The sequence below is a fragment of the Microplitis mediator genome, chromosome 2 (assembly GCF_029852145.1).
Source record: "Microplitis mediator isolate UGA2020A chromosome 2, iyMicMedi2.1, whole genome shotgun sequence".
Classification (NCBI taxonomy): domain Eukaryota; kingdom Metazoa; phylum Arthropoda; class Insecta; order Hymenoptera; family Braconidae; genus Microplitis; species Microplitis mediator.
Window position 1 is genome coordinate 22,212,935 of NC_079970.1, and position 19,403 is coordinate 22,232,337.

The following is a 19,403-nucleotide window of genomic DNA, read 5'->3' on the forward strand; positions in this document are numbered from 1 at the left end:
ACGAATTAACCGATTTTGATGGTTGAGGCGACAATCGAAGAGTATTATCAAGTTCCAGAGGTGATTAGATTTTGGAATCGAATGATACAATTTTTTTGTAGATATCCGAAAAAAAACGTTTTTCACTATTTTTTTAATCAACGATATCTCGTAAACGAATTGACCGATTAAGACAGTTGAGGTGGTAATCGACGTATTTTATCAAGTTCTAAAGCTGATCAAATTTTGAAATTGATATATCGAATCGTTTTTGAGAAATTTCGAAAAAACCAATACAAAATTTTTTTTTGAATTCTTTTCTCAACGGTTTCTCTTGAACGAATGAAGTTTTAGAGCTGAGTAGATTTTGGAATCAATCCATTGAGCAAATTAAAAGTTATCCAAATAAAACATTTTTGAAAAAATTTTATTTTTGAAATATCTCCGAACGCACCCTACCGATTAAGCTCAAATTTTTACAGCTTCAAGATATTACCAAACCGCGTCGAATGACACCTCAAAGATCAAAATCTACAACATACGTACGTACGTACGTACACACATACATACGGACATCATCGTGAAATTGGTCAGGATAGCTTCCGAGAACCTCAAAACGTCAAAATCTTACAGAAATTCAGTTTCTGCAAATCGGACCGAAACCAATAACTTCCCGAAATTTTGAAAATTTTTAATTTTCTTAGCGGAAAGTTAAAAATTTTTTGATGCAATAAAAATGAAAAATAATTTAAAAAAATTTAACTAAATTTTTCTTAATTTTTGAAGCCTCGTCACTTTTTTCCAGTTCGTTTGGCGTACAAAATGCTTCAGCACTTTTTTGTAAAGAATATAATTTAATACAAAATCATACTAGGCGAAATTTAAAAAAAATTATTTTTCATAGTCTTAATAACGAAAAACTAAAATAAAAATTTTCGTGTGTGTTGTAAATGGGAAAGGGTGATTTGTGATACCCCAATTTTAAAGATATCTGGCTGAAATTTCGTGAGGATTCGTTTTATAATATGATGTAACTTTTGAACCCGTAAGACGTTGAAAAAGAATAATTTTTTTTTTTTGGGACACCCTAATATATATACATAAATAATTACTTTAGGTAATTCGTTCTCCATAATACTTCTTCTACTGATAAACTTGTCTATAGAATAGGGCTGTACATCCAAACCGGCTTAACCGGTTAAAAAAGTTAACCAGGTTAATTAGCTGGTTAGCTGGTCAGCTTAGCTAATTTAACCGGTTAACTTAATTAGCTTGGCTAAGTAGCCAAAGGCTTAACCGGTTAACTCAAATTAGCTAGGCTAATTAGCTGAGGGTTTAACCGGTTAAATGGTTAATTTTTTTTTTCATCTATTCGCTACTTTATCTTAGAAAATGTATAGGAAATATCATATTTCTTTGATTTTAGACCGAAAAAGCTATAACAAAAAAATTATACAATTAGTTCAAAAAAAATTCTCTACAATTTTTCGAATTATTTAATTAAAAATTAATCGCGTTACTGATGCCAAACGGGTGTATCTCAAAATATACACCCTTTTGGCTCTGCAGAACCAAAAAGGCATATTAAAAAATCTTTTTTTTCGGATAAACTTGGAAATGTTACAACAAAATATATCTAGAAAAAAACGAAAATAAAATTTTTTTTGACATACGCCCTTTTGGCTTTAAAACCAAAAAATTGAAAGCCAAAAGGGCGTATCATTTTTGTTCTTTTCAATTATTATTGATTCTTAAAACAGATGACTTTACAACTCAATCAATTGGAAAAAATATAAAATTAAATGAAAAAAACATTTCCAAGTTGATCAGAAAAAAAAGGTTTTTTGTAAACGCCCTTTTGGTTCTGCAGAGCCAAAAGGGTGTATATTTTGAGATACACCCGTTTGGCATCAGTAACGCGATTTATTTTTAATTAAATAATTCGAAAAATTGTAGAGAATTTTTTTTGAACTAATTGTATAATTTTTTTGTTATAGCTTTTTCGGTCTAAAATCAAAGAAATATGATATTTCCTATACATTTTCTAAGATAAAGTAGCGAATAGATGAAAAAAAAAAATTAACCATTTAACCGGTTAAACCCTCAGCTAATTAGCCTAGCTAATTCGAGTTAACCGGTTAAGCCTCTGGCTACTTAGCCAAGCTAATTAAGTTAACCGGTTAAATTAGCTAAGCTGACCAGCTAACCAGCTAATTAACCTGGTTAAATTTTTTAACCGGTTAAGCCGGTTTAGATGTACAGCCCTACTATAGAATCAACGGTTCTAAAGTATTGACGATTGAAATAATAAAATTATTAATAACAATGTTTAAGCAGAATATAGTTCATTTTTTTAATTTCTTTTTGCCAAAATATGTACAAATTTGTTGCAACAACGCGATGGTGCCAGCACACGTGAGTGGGATACGTGTTGTTAAGGCAATATGTATCCGTTAACTCGGTACCTGAACAGCTGTAATCTAAGTGTTTGTGTCTGTGTATTTGTATCTGTACATTAGTGCATGCATTAGTGTATATTTAATTTTTACATCTATTATCTTGCTTATTTCGTATTTACTCGTTAATATTTATTTGATAGTCGGAAAAGGAAGCGAGAAGAAGAAATTCAATTCAAGTTAGAATGGAAAAATATTCTTGAAAAGAAAAAGAGGCAAAAGGAACCAATAGAACAAGAGGACGCAGATGAAGAGATATTAGAAGAAATGTATGTAGAAGTAAAGGTATCAGAAGCTGAAATTCGAGAAGCAGATAATGAAAACGATGAAGGTGAGGTAATGGTAAATGATTCTTTATCTAATTTAAATAATGTAGTTTTAGATGATTACATTGTAAGTCACAATAATATTACTCAGCATGATGCTATTAATGTCAGCCATGTATACTCTGAGCAATCAGAGGAAGGGATTGATCGAGATTGTAGAGTTCTCGATGAATTCGAACTTGGTATTGATAATGTGAATAATTCTAACAACATTAATAGCATTGTAAGTCACAATAATATTAGTCTGCATGATACTATTAATGTCAGCCAAGTATACTCTGAGCAATCAGAGGAAGGGATTGATCGAGATTGTAGAGTTCTCGATGAATTCGAACTTGGTATTGATAATGTGACTAATTCTAACAACATTAATAGCATTGTAAGTCACAATAATATTAGTCTGCATGATACTATTAATGTCAGCCAAGTATACTCTGAGCAATCAGAGGAAGGGATTGATCGAGATTGTAGAGTTCTCGATGAATTCGAACTTGGTATTGATAATGTGACTAATTCTAACAACATTAATAGCATTGTAAGTCACAATAATATTAGTCTGCATGATACTATTAATGTCAGCCAAGTATACTCTGAGCAATCAGAGGAAGGGATTGATCGAGATTGTAGAGTTCTCGATGAATTCGAACTTGGTATTAATAATGTACGTAGTATAGATTCGCCTAATCAAATTGTAAGTGACTGCAGCAATTCTGAGCTCAGCGTAATTGATTATAGTCAAGTATACTCTGAGCAGTCAGAGGTTACAAGTACCCGAGAATCTATAACTTCTTATGACTCGGAACTTGATGACTTTCATGATTATAGTGAGGATTTCTATTCTCTACGGTCAGAAGAGTCAAACCACCCACATACTGACAATTTTTATGGAAATAAATCTTTGCTAGATTTTTCAAATGGAATGTCGGATTCACTATACCTAAGTGAAACTGAATCCGAATTAAGCGAAAACTCTAATGAATCTTTCGAAAATCTTTCGCATGAAAGTGTTTCTAATCGATCGAATAACTATTTTCAAAGAAATAGTGGGCTAAATTGCAATCAGTCAACTGGTTCCAATAAACGAACTGATATTTCTTCTGTAATATCTGGTCGTCGAATGGTTGATCTAGCTTACTTCTTAAAAGAAGTTCAAAATTTTGGTGATGCTAAAAATCATCAACCTCAATGTATTTGTCGTTTGGAAGACATCGATTTTTTTAAATTTACAGACATAGGTTTAAATACTTTGTGTTACGTTAAATGCCTTCAATGTCAGATGATTGGTAAATTTTACACTAACCCACCTAAGCCTGAAAACGATTTTCAAATCAATCAAATGGCCGTCGTTAGTGTCTTAGGTTCCGCTAGTTCTTTTGTTGCTTTCCAAACGACTTTAGCTGCACTTAACATACCATATATTTCATATACAACCTATCGAAAATATCGAAACAATCTGATTAAGCCCATACGCGATGCTCTTGCTAATGAAATGCATATAAATGCACTCGAAGAAGCAGAGATTGCTGTAAAAAAGGGTGACGTTACTCCTTGTGGCATCCCTTTCATAAAGGCTATCACAGATGGCTTCTTTGGAAAAAGAAGTTATGTTGGAGGTAGATATGATTCCCTTGGAGGATCAGTTGCAATCATTGGCTGTGCTACGCAGAAAATAATTGATATTGAAGTTTTAAATAAATTTTGCAAGAAATGCGTTTATTATAAAAATCGTAATATGGAGCCGCCCGAACATGAATGTTTTATGAATTACGACCGTAAAAAGAGCTCCTCCAGTATGGAGTCAGCTGCTACTGTTACAATATTCAATCGTAGTATAAAATTACATGAATTAATTTATAAAACCTTAGTTTCTGATGATGATAGTAGTACATATAAAGCAATTCTCGATTCCAACCCATATCGTGATTATAGTATCACGGTAGAGAGAATAAAATGTATAAATCATATATTTCGTGGAATGGGCTCAAAACTTAAAGTCGCTGCTAGACTTTCTGATAATACGGTTTCACACAGACGAGGCGTGGGCCTTCTTCGGTTAAAAATTAAAACTAGCGGCTTAAAAATCCGTAGAATTATAACCCTCGAGATTGATCGTTTAAGAAAAGAACTTGAAAACGACAGTCTATCGAAGAATGACAAATTGCAGATTTTCGAAAAAAATACTGAAATTTTGCGAAAAAATATTCCCATTGCAGCCTTACATGTTTTCGGAGATCATGATAAATGTCCTTCTGAATGGTCTTGTGATTTGTCCAAACCTAATTATTTAATTAAAATTAAAGAGTTTGGTTTGTACCCACGAATCGAAAAAATTATGGACGATTTGAGTTCTAATGCAGACCATTTATTGCATAAAGAAACGAGCAATCGAATAGAACAATATCATGCAATTTTAGCCAAATATCTCTCTGGTAAAAGAATTTTTTATAACGGTGCAGATGAATTTACTGACAGAATATACATGGGCGCTCTTGATCAAACGACATCAGGAGCTCCACTGTCGACACTTCTTAAATTTTGTGAAAAGAATGTCCCTTCAACAATTGAGAAATTGGAAAGGGAAAAAGATTCACAAAAACAAATTAATAAAAAATGTCGAATAACAAATAAAAATAAACCAAAAGGGAATCGTCAGTATTTTGGCGCTGATAAAGATTACGGTCCAAATGCAAATCAACCGGATTTAGTAGAAACTCATCCAAATGTGTATGAAAAAAAAAAAGAAGATCATCATGAAAAGCTTCGTGATCGCCAAAGAAATCGAATTTTCCATGAAGGTCAAACTAGGAATGAGTTAACCTATGGAAAACCACACTGTTTTGAACTAGATATGATTCCTACTTCCATAGTTGGGAAAATCTGCCGGATGGCAGAAACAACTTCATGTGTACCAGTCATCAATGACATATGTAATCCTTTTATATTTGATGACGAGGTTTTGCGAACTATGAGCAATCATAGAGAAAAGTTTCTCCAACTGTTTGAAAAAGAAATTAGCAATAGCATTTCACCATGTGGTATATTCATTTCCAATGATGAAGAAAGTTTTTATATGTGTGCTAGGCCTGACGGTCTCGTAAATGATGATTCTATAGTCATTCTTTGCTGTATTTCAGATGACGAACAAACAAATGTTGATGAAATATTAAACAGTCAAAAAAACTTGAGAAATTTATTTGTTCAAAGTGCTTCAAATCGAATTAATGAGAAACATGTACTGTATTACACGATTCAAGGGCAACTTCATGTCACCGGTAGAGAGTTTTGTTATTTTGCTGTTTATACTCCTCAGAACATGAAAAGAGCTGAATTAATTGAAAAAAATGATGACTTTTGGAATCGTCATATGAAACAAAAGCTTGACAGATTTTACCATTTTGCATTAGTTGATGAAATTATTGATAGTCGAATTAAACGAAGTATGCCGATTCGAGAAGCCGCATTTACGATCGAAGCCAGGGCTAAAAAAGCTCAGAAAGATGCTGACAAAGTAGCGAGAAAAGCTTATGAGCAAAGTTGTACTTTAAATCAACCAGTTGATTGTTCTGTTGATGATGATAATCAACAAGTCCTTAATATTTATCTGGAAATTGTTTTAAATCAGACATTCGAAGATTTCGAACAGAATATCGTGACCACCGATAGCTACTTGGATGATATTTCAATTTCACGTTTTTTATTATTAGTTGAGTCTCAAGGTTTTACGATTCAACTGCCTATCTTTATTTTAGAACCACGAGGAGTGTCCGGTTCCAATAATGAAATATTAATTTTAGGTGGTTATCAGGATAATCCTCATTGGTGCTGTTCGTATTTTAATGGTCAATATGTGGCTATATATGACAGTTTAAATCGTGATAATTTGGCTAAAATGTCGGATAATGAACGAAATTTTTTGAAAACACTCTATCCGAGAAGACCAATAATTTTTAAAAACGTTACCCAACAACCTGACGGAAGTAGTTGTGGAGTATATGCAGCTGCATATGCCACAACAATTGCACTGGGCGGTGATCCAACTAAATTCAGTTACTCACAGAATGCAGCAGTAATGCGACAGCATCTTTATGGTGAAATTATTGTTAAAAATCAATTAGTGCAGTTTCCGTGTCATCCTAAACATTAAAACTTATTAGAGATAAAAGAAAAAAAACTTTACATGAGTATTCGTACTTTTAATAGTTTTAAATCATACACTAAAATTTATGACTATTTTGCACAAAAAAAGACTCAAATACGATTTCGTAGCCTTACTGATGAGTCCTGTATATTGTTTTTGAGTCTAATCATACACATGGAGTTCTTGTCTATCTTAAATACGTCTTTCTCTAAAAAAAGTTTCTCGCTTTAGTGACGTTTTTCGACGTGATATCTCATATTTACACACAGAAATCATTTAATTGAGAGAACCATAAGTTGGTACAAATTGTCCATCACTATAGATGCTTTAGCTGAATAATATTAAATTATTTAGTTTGAATTAATATTCTATGTCTTTCAAGCATCACAAAATTGGACACATTTTCTGCAATCTTTTTTTTATTATATCATAACTTTTAAAAATATTTTTACCAACTATTCTGTGCTAGATAGAAATATCTTCTAATATATATCACGGTGTACAAGTAACCTCTGTTAATTAATAAAATATATAATTATGGTCTAAGGTGAGAACTGACTATGCAGAATAAGATTTTTAATAGATTTTATGAGTCATGTTCAGGACGAAACCATTTATTAATAAGTTTATTTAAACATTTATAAAACATCAATTAATCATCAATGATTTAATACAACTGATATAACTTTTGTGTTATTAGGCAAATTATTTGAACCTCCATATGATACATGAGTTATAGTCCTAGAGTCTTAAAGGAACAATGAGGTGGCCGAATTTGAAAGGTTCCCTAGCAGACCTGATTTACCGTAATTCTACGGTAATTTTACCGTAAATCTACGGTAGAATACCGTAAAATTCGAGTAAATTACGGTAAACCCACCGTAATTTACGGTAAATCCTTACTTTACGGTGGATTACCGTAAATTACGGCGGGTATACCGTAAATTTACCGTCGAATACGATAAATCTACCGTAAAAAATTCGGGTGGATTACCGAATTACCGTAATTTACGGTGATTACCGTATTTCTGTATTTTACGGTAAATCCCCCGTAAATTACGGTAAAACCACCGTAAATTACGGTAAATTCACCATAATTTTCGGTAAATCTGTATTTTACGGTGGATTACCGTAATTTACGGTGGGTTTACCGTAATTTACCGTAATTTGGGTCGGTTAGGGAATTGTGAAACTTCGTACAGTTGTTCGAAATAACAAAAATAACGTGGCAAACAAATGTTACCGAGAAAAAATTCTGTGTGACTATTTTTTATAATATTATAAATTTGTTTAAACAATTAATGATTTCGTTGCAACCGCGTAACCAAGCAGCTCTACAATGAAAACTATTTATCAGATCAAATCGTCGTAACTATTGTTTTGAAGGTGAAAAATCATAAAATCTGTGTACCAAATCTCAAATTAAAATATTGAAAAATTTCTAAATTACAAATTGTTAAAGTTGAAAACGCTACTTTATAGACAGTTGTCCATATCTATAACGAATAGTAACATTTTGGTAGGAAATAAAAAGACGCGTTTTTTTAGCTATGACTGAGCTCGATAACTCAATTTGGGGAAAAATTGTTTTTAAAAAAACATTTTTTTTTTTTACCTATTTTTTCCTTCTAGGGAATTAATCGTAGCGTACACTGTAAAAAATCCGGAGTGAATTGGGAGTGAAATAAAATCCGAATTCACTCCGGATTCACTCCGCCACTCGGAGTTCCGGAGTTTTAAAAAAAATCACTCCGCATGCGGAGTGAATTGGAAGATTTTTTTAGCGGAGTGATCTCGGAGTGGCGCGGATTTTATTTTACCCCCAATTCACTCCGGTCTGGAGTTTTAATACTAAAATAAATTTATATTAATTTAAATGAAACTGCTTAACAATGTGTGTGTTTGTGTGTGTGTGTGTGTGTGTGTGTGTGTGTGTGTGTGTGTGTGTGTGTGTGTGTGTGTGTGTGTGTGTGTGTGTTTGCGTGCATGTGTGTGTTTGGGTGTGTGCAGGTGTTTGTGTGCGTGTGTGCAAATGTGTGCGTGTTAGCAAATGTGTGCGTGTTAGCAAATTTGTGTGTGTGTGAAAATGTGTGCGTGTGTACAAATGTGTACGTGTGTGCAAATGTGTGCGTGCGTGTGTGTGCGAGTGCGCGTGTGTGCTTAAATATGTATGTGCGTATGTGTGTGCATATCAGCTGATCAATAATGTAATACGCGAGTTTTTACTTCGATTTTATTATGTGGAGTTATATTTTATCAATAATATTTTCAAAACTCCGCTCCGGAGTGAATTTTACTCGGGAGGGATTAAATTAATAAAAAATTATCTACTCCGCGAAAACTCCTCTGCGGAGTGAATTTCACTCCGAGGGGAGTGAATAATTAAAAATTCATTCACTCCGGATTTAATCCGCATTCACTCCGCGAATTTTTTACAGTGTATAATATAATTAGCGAATACTCAGTAAAGATGACATTCTTATGTTATAAACTTTTAAATATGGTTTTTTTCTAATAACTATTTTTTATTTTTTATCGCGCGAAATTTTTTTCAATTAGCAGCCTGTGCTCGAACTCTAGCGATTCTTACAGTTTACCTCGACGAAATATGCATATGTGGACACACCGTCACAGCATTGAAAATAACCGAGCTATGAGAATTGCTGAAGTTCGGGTATGCGCTGCTAGTTAAACCAAATTTTGGCGAGAGTGAAATAATAAAAAATCAATTATTGCTATTTGCAAAGAATAGATATTTTGAAGTTTGTAACATTAAAATTAAATCTTTTTTGAGTATTCTCCGATTTTATTCTAATTTACGATTCATTCCCTGAAGGATAAAAATTTGTAAAAAAAAAATTACAAAAAAAAAAACAAATAATAGTATATTACACACCTAGGGCAGTAAAAGAAGAAATGTCTCAGATCACATGTAATTGTTGGCCGAGGCCTCGCCTTCGAAAATTGAAAATTTTCAAAAATTCGGGAAGTTATTAGTTTCTGTCCGATTCTCGAAAACCGAATTTATATCAGATCTTGACGTTTTGAGGTTCAAGGAAGCTATTCTGACTAATTTCACGATGATGTCCGAGTGTATGTGTGTGCGTACGTACGTATGTATGTAAATACCTGTATCTTTTGAACGGATGAACCGATCTTGATCGTTAAGGTGTCATTCGATGCGGCTTGTTAATATCTAGAAGCTGTGAAAAATTGAGCTTGATCGGTCAAGTGCGTTCGAAGATATTCCAAAAATAAAGTTATTTTCAAAAATGTTTTTTTTTAGATAACTTTTAATGTGCTTCATAAATCGATTCCAAAATCTAATCAGCTCTAAAACTGCACAAGCCGCGTCGAATGCCACCTCAACCATTAAAATCGGTTCATTCTTTCAAGAGAAACCGAAAATGTAAGAATTCAAAAAAAACTTTTTTTCTTGTTTTTCTGAAATTTCTCAAAATCGACTCAATAAATCAATTTTAAAAGTTGATCAGCTTTACAACTTAATAAAACGCGTCGATCGCCACCTCAACCGTCTCAATCGGTCAATTCGTTTGAGAGATATTGTTGAAAAAAAAATTATAAAAACAGCTCAAGGAGCTCGAAAACAGCGGGAAGTTTTATGACTGGCCCGCAGGGTCTTTCTTAGCAGGGCTCTTGGTGCTGCTGGAAATATTCCAGCACCACCCGGACAGCAAGAAGTACAACGCCGTAATCAGCAGCTTCCGGCTCATGCTGCTGCTGGAAATATTCCAGCACCACCTGGACAGCAAGAAGTACAACGCCGTAATCAGCAGTTTCCGGCTCTTGGTGCTGCTGGAAATATTCCAGCACCACCTGGACAGCAAGAAGTACAACAGCGTAATCAGCAGCTTCCGGCTCATGCTGCTGCTGGAAATATTCCAGCACCACCTGGACAGCAAGAAGTACAACGCCTTAATCAACAGCTTCCGGCTTATGCTGCTGCTGGAAATATTCCAGCACCACCTGGACAGCAAGAAGTACAACGCCGTAATCAGCAGATTCCAGCTCATGCTGCTGCTGGAAATATTCCACTACCACCTGGACAGCACGAAGTACAAAACTACAATCAGCAGTTTCCGGCTCTTGGTGCTGCTGGAAATCTTCCAGCACCACCTGGACAGCAAGAAGTACAACGCCGTAATCAGCAGTTTCCGGCTCTTGGTGCTGCTGGAAATCTTCCAGCAACACTTGGACAGCAAGAAGTACAACGCCTTAATCAGCAGCTTCCGGCTTATGCTGCTGCTGGAAATATTCCAGCACCACCTGGACAGCAAGAAGTACAAAACTACAATCAGCAGTTTCCGGCTTATACTGCTGCTGGAAATATTCCACCACCACCTGGACAGCAAGAAGTACAAAACTACAATCAGCAGTTTCCGGCTTTTGGTGCTGCTGGAAATATTCCACTACCACCTGGACAGCACGAAGTACAAAACTACAATCTGCAGTTTCCGGCTCATGCTGCTGCTAGAAATATTCCACCACCACCTGGACAGCAAGAAGTACAACGGCATCATACTGTATCACAGGTTGCATCGTCTGCTGTTACTGCGAGGCCAGCACCATGTCAGCATCATGTAAATAAATTTAAAAAGCCACCGCCAAAGTTGTCAAATCAATCGCTTTTACAGTCTCAAGAAGATTTTTCAATAGGTGGAATCGATGTATCACGTCCAATTTCAAAACGTGCCTTAAAAGCCGTTAAACAGTTCAACAAAACCTATAAAAATTTACTTAAGGACGCAGAAATGGAGAAAAAACGTCAACAAGAGCTTGAGCAGCAGCAAAAGCTCAATGGACATCAAAACCTGAAACAGCAACAAGAAAAAAATTTGCAATCTCCTCCATCAATAACTGCTCCTCCGCAAATGCAACCTATTGTATGTCTATATGGTTCTTTACCAATGAACTCTAATAATCATGGGCCTTATCCCCCTCTGCCATACTATTCATTCCCATTCCAACAACAGTCCCAAATAGCTCCTCCTTCCCAGCACTATAATCCTCCTCTACAACAATTCACCCTACAAAATACACTTCCGATTCAGTACCCATTTATGCCATTCACCAATCCCCATTCATTACCACCTACACAGAACCCACAGAACTATCCAGCGGTTTACTATCCTCCCCGAAATTAAAAAAAAATCCATTTAAAAGTATGTAAGAAGTTATTACACAATAAAAGTATAAAGATAAACAATAAAGTTTGATTAAAAATGTCAACAACGGGTTAATAAATGTAAATTAACATTATTTTTTATGAATAAAGATAATTTGTTATTCATAAATAAATTGTACTCGTGTAATAATAAATTTTGATAATTTTTAACAAAGCGTGTATTTTATTATTTATAAACAATAATTATTTTAGTTATAAGTAAATCGATTGAGAAACAGCTAAAATTAAATCTCTAAACAAAATACTTGAAAATGTAATTTTTAATCTTCATAAAATACATTAAGGCCATACTCAGACAGTGCCCCCCACTTTTTAAATATTTTCAATGACTTGGAATTGTCATATGCGTATCACAATTTATTTAATTAATTAATAAAAATTTGAAACTTTAATTAAGACAGTGGCAACGTAGAAGTAATTTCGACTAGATATAGAATTAAAAAACAATTAATTACAGTTGATATCAATTGGAAGTTAGACGTAATTTGTTGAATAAATTTTAGCGTAAAAAAATCAAAAATTCGAATTATAAAATTGAAATGATGATTTTACTGAAATTAATTGAAAAAATTTTGATTAACTTCTAATTAATATCAATGGTAAATAAATTTTTAAAATTTTATATATCGGTGGAATTACTTCTACGTTGTCCTGTTTTTAATGTAAGTTTTAATTTTTTTTAATTAATTAATAATAATTTAATACTGTTATGACAGTTGAAAGTCATTACACGTTTTTAAAAAGTGTGGGGGGGGTACTGTCTGAGAATACCCTTAAAACTACTGGAAAAATTTTTGTTCAGTTGATAAAATTATACGTCAAATACAATTTGAATTCATTATAAAATAAATCTTTATCAAAAATGATGAAATTACAATATTAATAGAATTAAGTGTAATTTTATAGATATTATTTTATTAATAACATTGTTAAAGAATATAAAACCATAAAAATAATATAAAGTGATAATATGACAATTGAAGACCTGATTCTCGTCATTAAAAAACATTCTATTGATCCATGATTAATATATATATTATCTATAATAATAGATGTTAGAATAAAGTCATAATTGAAATTGAATTAATACGTATTTGTAATAAAATAATAATTCATATATAAACAAGTTCTTTTTAAGTCAGTAATGAAATCGAAAATTTCATAAATGGACAAAATTTTGTCTTGAAAATGCCTAAAGTAAATTTTAAGGAGTGTGAATGTAGTAAACATCAGAAAAAATTTAAATTATAAATATAAAAAGTAAATAATTAATAAAATAAAATTTTCAAAAATGCGAATTTAAAAAAATTTTAAATAAAGAAGTGCATTTTTTAAAATATTTTATTTTTAATAATTTGCTCTTTGTATATTTATAATTTTGAATTTGTCTAAGGTCTACTACATTCACGCTTCAAAATTATTCCATAATTGTTTTTAATTTTGTTAATTCAAATTGTGTTTTGTTTAAAAAAATATTAAAAAAAAATTTTTTTCTTTACTAATTTGAAAATAATTTTCGGAAATCATCTAAATTGTTTTATCTACATATTTTTTTTTTTCGAACGCAACAAAATCTTCAGAATATTTTCAATTTTCAATTAAATATTTATAACTAATAAATTCATTATCAATAAAAAAAAAAAAGAAGCCATTACTTCGAGAAGCCCCTCCCCCCACAGTGACAAAGGCGAAGGCACGTGGGTTAATGGGCTACCGACACTTGTTAGAACCTGTCCGTAGAAGCGCTTCAAAAGTCAAAATGGCGTCAAAAAAAAAATGTGCGTGAATCAAGAAAACAACAACACTAAACGAGCAACAAAATAAATAAACTAAATAAACAAAATAGATCATCAAGAAAATTATTGAACCAAAAACATGGTTAAAAGCGGAATAATTAATGTAAGTACAAGCCGCATAAAATAATTAACTAAATTTAAAAATAACCTAGAATATAATAACAAACGTTCATAAAACTTTTTACAGGGAACGAAGAGAGTTGTTAATAATTGTCAAAACAAATAAATCACATTATTACATGCGATCGTAATGCAGGTAAAAATAGATTAATTTAGAATGCAAAATATGAACTATGTTTAATTTATCAAAAACAAAAGGTAAGAATACTTAAGAAAATATTTATTTTATTTCAGCTAACAAGGATCAGGACGTGGAAAATATAGATAATATAGCAGTAAATGTTGATGAAAAAATAAAGTCAAATCATAGACAACGGAGCAGAAAAACAAAGATGTTGATTGAAAGAAAAAAAAAACATCAGGTAAGTATAATTATAAAAAAACAAAATAATTGGAACTGCCAGGTAAGAGAATCATTGTCGTAGTGCTAGTGGTAAAAGAGAAAAATTAAAAAAATAATTTAATATTGTCATAGGATGATAGTAAATAACAGTGACGATAATGAAGAGGACATAAATAGATGGAAATGATCAGGAAAATTAAATCTGAGAATTAGATCCGAATAAACCTGAAAACAGAAGTGACAACAATTAACTCAAGAAGCAGGTAGAAGGTAAAAAGATTTATTAATTAATTGGTCAATGGGTTCTGAGGCAAGTAAATTCAGAGTGTGGAGAGAATCAAGTAAATTAATTTTTAAAATTTGATGATTTCATTATGACTACGGTGAGTGTGAATGTTACCCATCAGACGAATTTGAAATTAAAAATATATGAGGTATATAACGAATAAAATAGAAATAGAAGAAAATACACATTTAGAATTTTAGATTTTATAAGTGCATTTTTTTGAAATATTATTTTTTAAATTATTTACTCTATTTATTTATAATTTGAAATTTTTCTAATGTCCAATGAATTCACACTTATTAAATTAGTCTGTAAGGTCTGAGGTCATGATATTGAAAGTGTGGAAAGAATGAAAAAAATTGATTTCGAATAAATTTAATTGAGAAATTTTAAGAATAAAAAATTTATCAATCTGTAGGGTCTGAGGCCGCGATATTAAGAGTGTGGGGGTAGTAATAAAAATTAATTTTGAATTAAATATAATTTAGAAATTTCAAAAATAAAAAATTAATCAGTCTGTAGGGTCTCAGGCCGTGATATTTAGAGAGTGGAGAGAATAAAGAAAATTAATTTTGATTTGAATTTAATTTAGAAATTTTAGAAATAAAAAATTAATCAGTCTGTAGGGTAAGAGGCCGTGATATTTAGAGAGTGGGGAAAATAGAAAAATTAATTAGAATTTAAACTTAATTTAGAAATTTTAAAAATAAAAAATTAATCAGTCTGTAGGGTAAGAGGCCGTAATATTGAAAGTGTGGAGAAAATGGAGAAAATTAATTTGGATTTAAATTTAATTTAGAAGATTTAAAAATAAAAAATTAATTAGTCTGTAGGGTAAGAGGCCGTGATATTTATAGAGTGGGGAGAATAAAAAAAATTAATTTGGATTTAAATTGAATTTAGAAATTTTAAGAATAAAAAATTAATCAGTCTGTAGGGTCTGAGGCCGCGATATTGAGAGTGTGGAGAGAATTGAGAAAATTAATTTGGATTTAAATTTAATTTAGAAGATTTAAAAATAAAAAATTAATCAGACTGTAGGGTCCGAGGCGTGATATTTAGAGTGTGGAGAGAATAAAGAAAATTAATTACGATTTAAATTTAATTTAGAAATTTTAAAAATAAAAAATTAATCAGTCTGTAGGGTCTGAGGCCGCGATATTTAGAGAGAGGGGAGAATGAAAAAAATTAATTTGGATTTAAATTTAATTTAGAAAATTTAAAAATAAAAAATTAATCAGTCTGTAGGGTCTGAGGCCGCGATATTGAGAGTGTGGAGAGAATTGAGAAAATTAATTTGGATTTAAATTTAATTTAGAAGATTTAAAAATAAAAAATTAATCAGTCTGTAGGGTCTGAGGCCGTGATATTTAGAGAGAGGGGAGAATGAAAAAAATTAATTTGGATTTAAATTTAATTTAGAAGATTTAAAAATAAAAAATTAATCAGTCTGTAGGGTCCGAGGCGTGATATTTAGAGTGTGGAGAGAATAAAGAAAATTAATTACGATTTGGATTTTATCTAGAAATTTTAAAAATAAAAAATTAATCAGTCTGTAGGGTCTGAGGCCGCGATATTTAGAGAGTGGGGAGAATAAAAAAAAATTAATTTGGATTTAAATTTAATTTAGAAGATTTAAAAATAAAAAATTAATCAGTCTGTAGGGTCCGAGGCGTGATATTTAGAGTGTGGAGAGAATAAAGAAAATTAATTACGATTTGGATTTTATCTAGAAATTTTAAAAATAAAAAATTAATCAGTCTGTAGGGTCTGAGGCCGCGATATTGAGAGTGTGGAGAGAATAAAGAAAATTGATTTGGATTTAAATTTAATTGAGAAGATTTAAAAATAAAAAATTAATCAGTCTGTAGGGTCTGAGGCCGCGATATTTAGAGAGTGGGGAGAATAAAAAAAATTGATTTGGATTTAAATTTAATTTAGAAGATTTAAAAATAAAAAATTAATCAGTCTGTAGGGTCTGAGGCCGCGATATTGAGAGTGTGGAGAGAATAAAAAAAATTGATTTGGATTTAAATTTAATTTAGAAGATTTAAAAATAACAAATTAATCAGTCTGTAGGGTCTGAGGCCGCGATATTGAGAGTGTGGAGAGAATTGAGAAAATTGATTTGGATTTAAATTTAATTTAGAAGATTTAAAAATAAAAAATTAATCAGTCTGTAGGGTCTGAGGCCGCGATATTGAGAGTGTGGAGAGAATAAAAAAAATTGATTTGGATTTAAATTTAATTTAGAAGATTTAAAAATAAAAAATTAATCAGTCTGTAGGGTCCGAGGCGTGATATTTAGAGTGTGGAGAGAATAAAGAAAATTAATTACGATTTGGATTTTATCTAGAAATTTTAAAAATAAAAAATTAATCAGTCTGTAGGGTCTGAGGCCGCGATATTTAGAGAGTGGGGAGAATAAAAAAAAATTAATTTGGATTTAAATTTAATTTAGAAGATTTAAAAATAAAAAATTAATCAGTCTGTAGGGTCCGAGGCGTGATATTTAGAGTGTGGAGAGAATAAAGAAAATTAATTACGATTTGGATTTTATCTAGAAATTTTAAAAATAAAAAATTAATCAGTCTGTAGGGTCTGAGGCCGCGATATTGAGAGTGTGGAGAGAATAAAGAAAATTGATTTGGATTTAAATTTAATTGAGAAGATTTAAAAATAAAAAATTAATCAGTCTGTAGGGTCTGAGGCCGCGATATTTAGAGAGTGGGGAGAATAAAAAAAATTGATTTGGATTTAAATTTAATTTAGAAGATTTAAAAATAAAAAATTAATCAGTCTGTAGGGTCTGAGGCCGCGATATTGAGAGTGTGGAGAGAATTGAAAAAATTAATTTGGATTTAAATTTAATTTAGAAGATTTAAAAATAAAAAATTAATCAGTCTGTAGGGTCTGAGGCCGTGATATTTAGAGAGAGGGGAGAATGAAAAAAATTAATTTGGATTTAAATTTAATTTAGAAGATTTAAAAATAAAAAATTAATCAGTCTGTAGGGTCTGAGGCCGCGATATTGAGAGTGTGGAGAGAATTGAAAAAATTAATTTGGATTTAAATTTAATTTAGAAGATTTAAAAATAAAAAATTAATCAGTCTGTAGGGTCTGAGGCCGTGATATTTAGAGAGAGGGGAGAATGAAAAAAATTAATTTGGATTTAAATTTAATTTAGAAGATTTAAAAATAAAAAATTAATCAGTCTGTAGGGTCCGAGGCGTGATATTTAGAGTGTGGAGAGAATAAAGAAAATTAATTACGATTTGGATTTTATCTAGAAATTTTAAAAATAAAAAATTAATCAGTCTGTAGGGTCTGAGGCCGCGATATTTAGAGAGTGGGGAGAATAAAAAAAAATTAATTTGGATTTAAATTTAATTTAGAAGATTTAAAAATAAAAAATTAATCAGTCTGTAGGGTCTGAGGCCGCGATATTAAGAGTGTGGGGGTAGTAATAAAAATTAATTTTGAATTAAATATAATTTAGAAATTTTAAAAATAAAAAATTAATCAGTCTGTAGGGTCTGAGGCCGCGATATTTAGAGAGTGGGGAGAATAAAAAAAATTGATTTGGATTTAAATTTAATTTAGAAGATTTAAAAATAAAAAATTAATCAGTCTGTAGGGTCTGAGGCCGCGATATTGAGAGTGTGGAGAGAATTGAAAAAATTAATTTGGATTTAAATTTAATTTAGAAGATTTAAAAATAAAAAATTAATCAGTCTGTAGGGTCTGAGGCCGCGATATTTAGAGAGTGGGGAGAATAAAAAAAAATTAATTTGGATTTAAATTTAATTTAGAAGATTTGAAAATAAAAAATTAATCAGTCTGTAGGGTCTGAGGCCGCGATATTGAGAGTGTGGAGAGAATTGAGAAAATTAATTTGGATTTAAATTTAATTGAGAAGATTTAAAAATAAAAAATTAATCAGTCTGTAGGGTCTGAGGCCGCGATATTGAGAGTGTGGAGAGAATTGAAAAAATTAATTTGGATTTAAATTTAATTTAGAAGATTTAAAAATAAAAAATTAATCAGTCTGTAGGGTCTGAGGCCGCGATATTTAGAGAGTGGGGAGAATAAAAAAAAATTAATTTGGATTTAAATTTAATTTAGAAGATTTAAAAATAAAAAATTAATCAGTCTGTAGGGTCTGAGGCCGCGATATTTAGAGAGTGGGGAGAATAAAAAAAATTGATTTGGATTTAAATTTAATTGAGAAGATTTAAAAATAAAAAATTAATCAGTCTGTAGGGTCTGAGGCCGCGATATTAAGAGTGTGGGGGTAGTAATAAAAATTAATTTTGAATTAAATATAATTTAGAAATTTTAAAAATAAAAAATTAATCAGTCTGTAGGGTCTGAGGCCGCGATATTTAGAGAGTGGGGAGAATAAAAAAAATTGATTTGGATTTAAATTTAATTTAGAAGATTTAAAAATAAAAAATTAATCAGTCTGTAGGGTCTGAGGCCGTGATATTTAGAGAGAGGGGAGAATGAAAAAAATTAATTTGGATTTAAATTTAATTTAGAAGATTTAAAAATAAAAAATTAATCAGTCTGTAGGGTCCGAGGCGTGATATTTAGAGTGTGGAGAGAATAAAGAAAATTAATTACGATTTGGATTTTATCTAGAAATTTTAAAAATAAAAAATTAATCAGTCTGTAGGGTCTGAGGCCGCGATATTTAGAGAGAGGGGAGAATAAAAAAAAATTAATTTGGATTTAAATTTAATTTAGAAG

General features: G+C 31.2%; 1 protein-coding gene and 1 long non-coding RNA gene across 15 annotated transcripts in view; one reads left to right on the forward strand and one right to left on the reverse strand.

Annotated features, from left to right (window-relative positions):
• The window catches only part of LOC130664089 (capping protein inhibiting regulator of actin dynamics-like), a 124,617-nt gene that overhangs the window by 85,803 nt on the left and 19,411 nt on the right, over positions 1-19,403 (reverse strand). The window lies entirely within an intron of this gene.
• Positions 14,094-14,788, forward strand: LOC130664097 (uncharacterized). Its single transcript, XR_008989298.1, has 3 exons — positions 14,094-14,157; positions 14,256-14,383; positions 14,497-14,788. It is a non-coding gene; the product is annotated as an uncharacterized LOC130664097 (long non-coding RNA).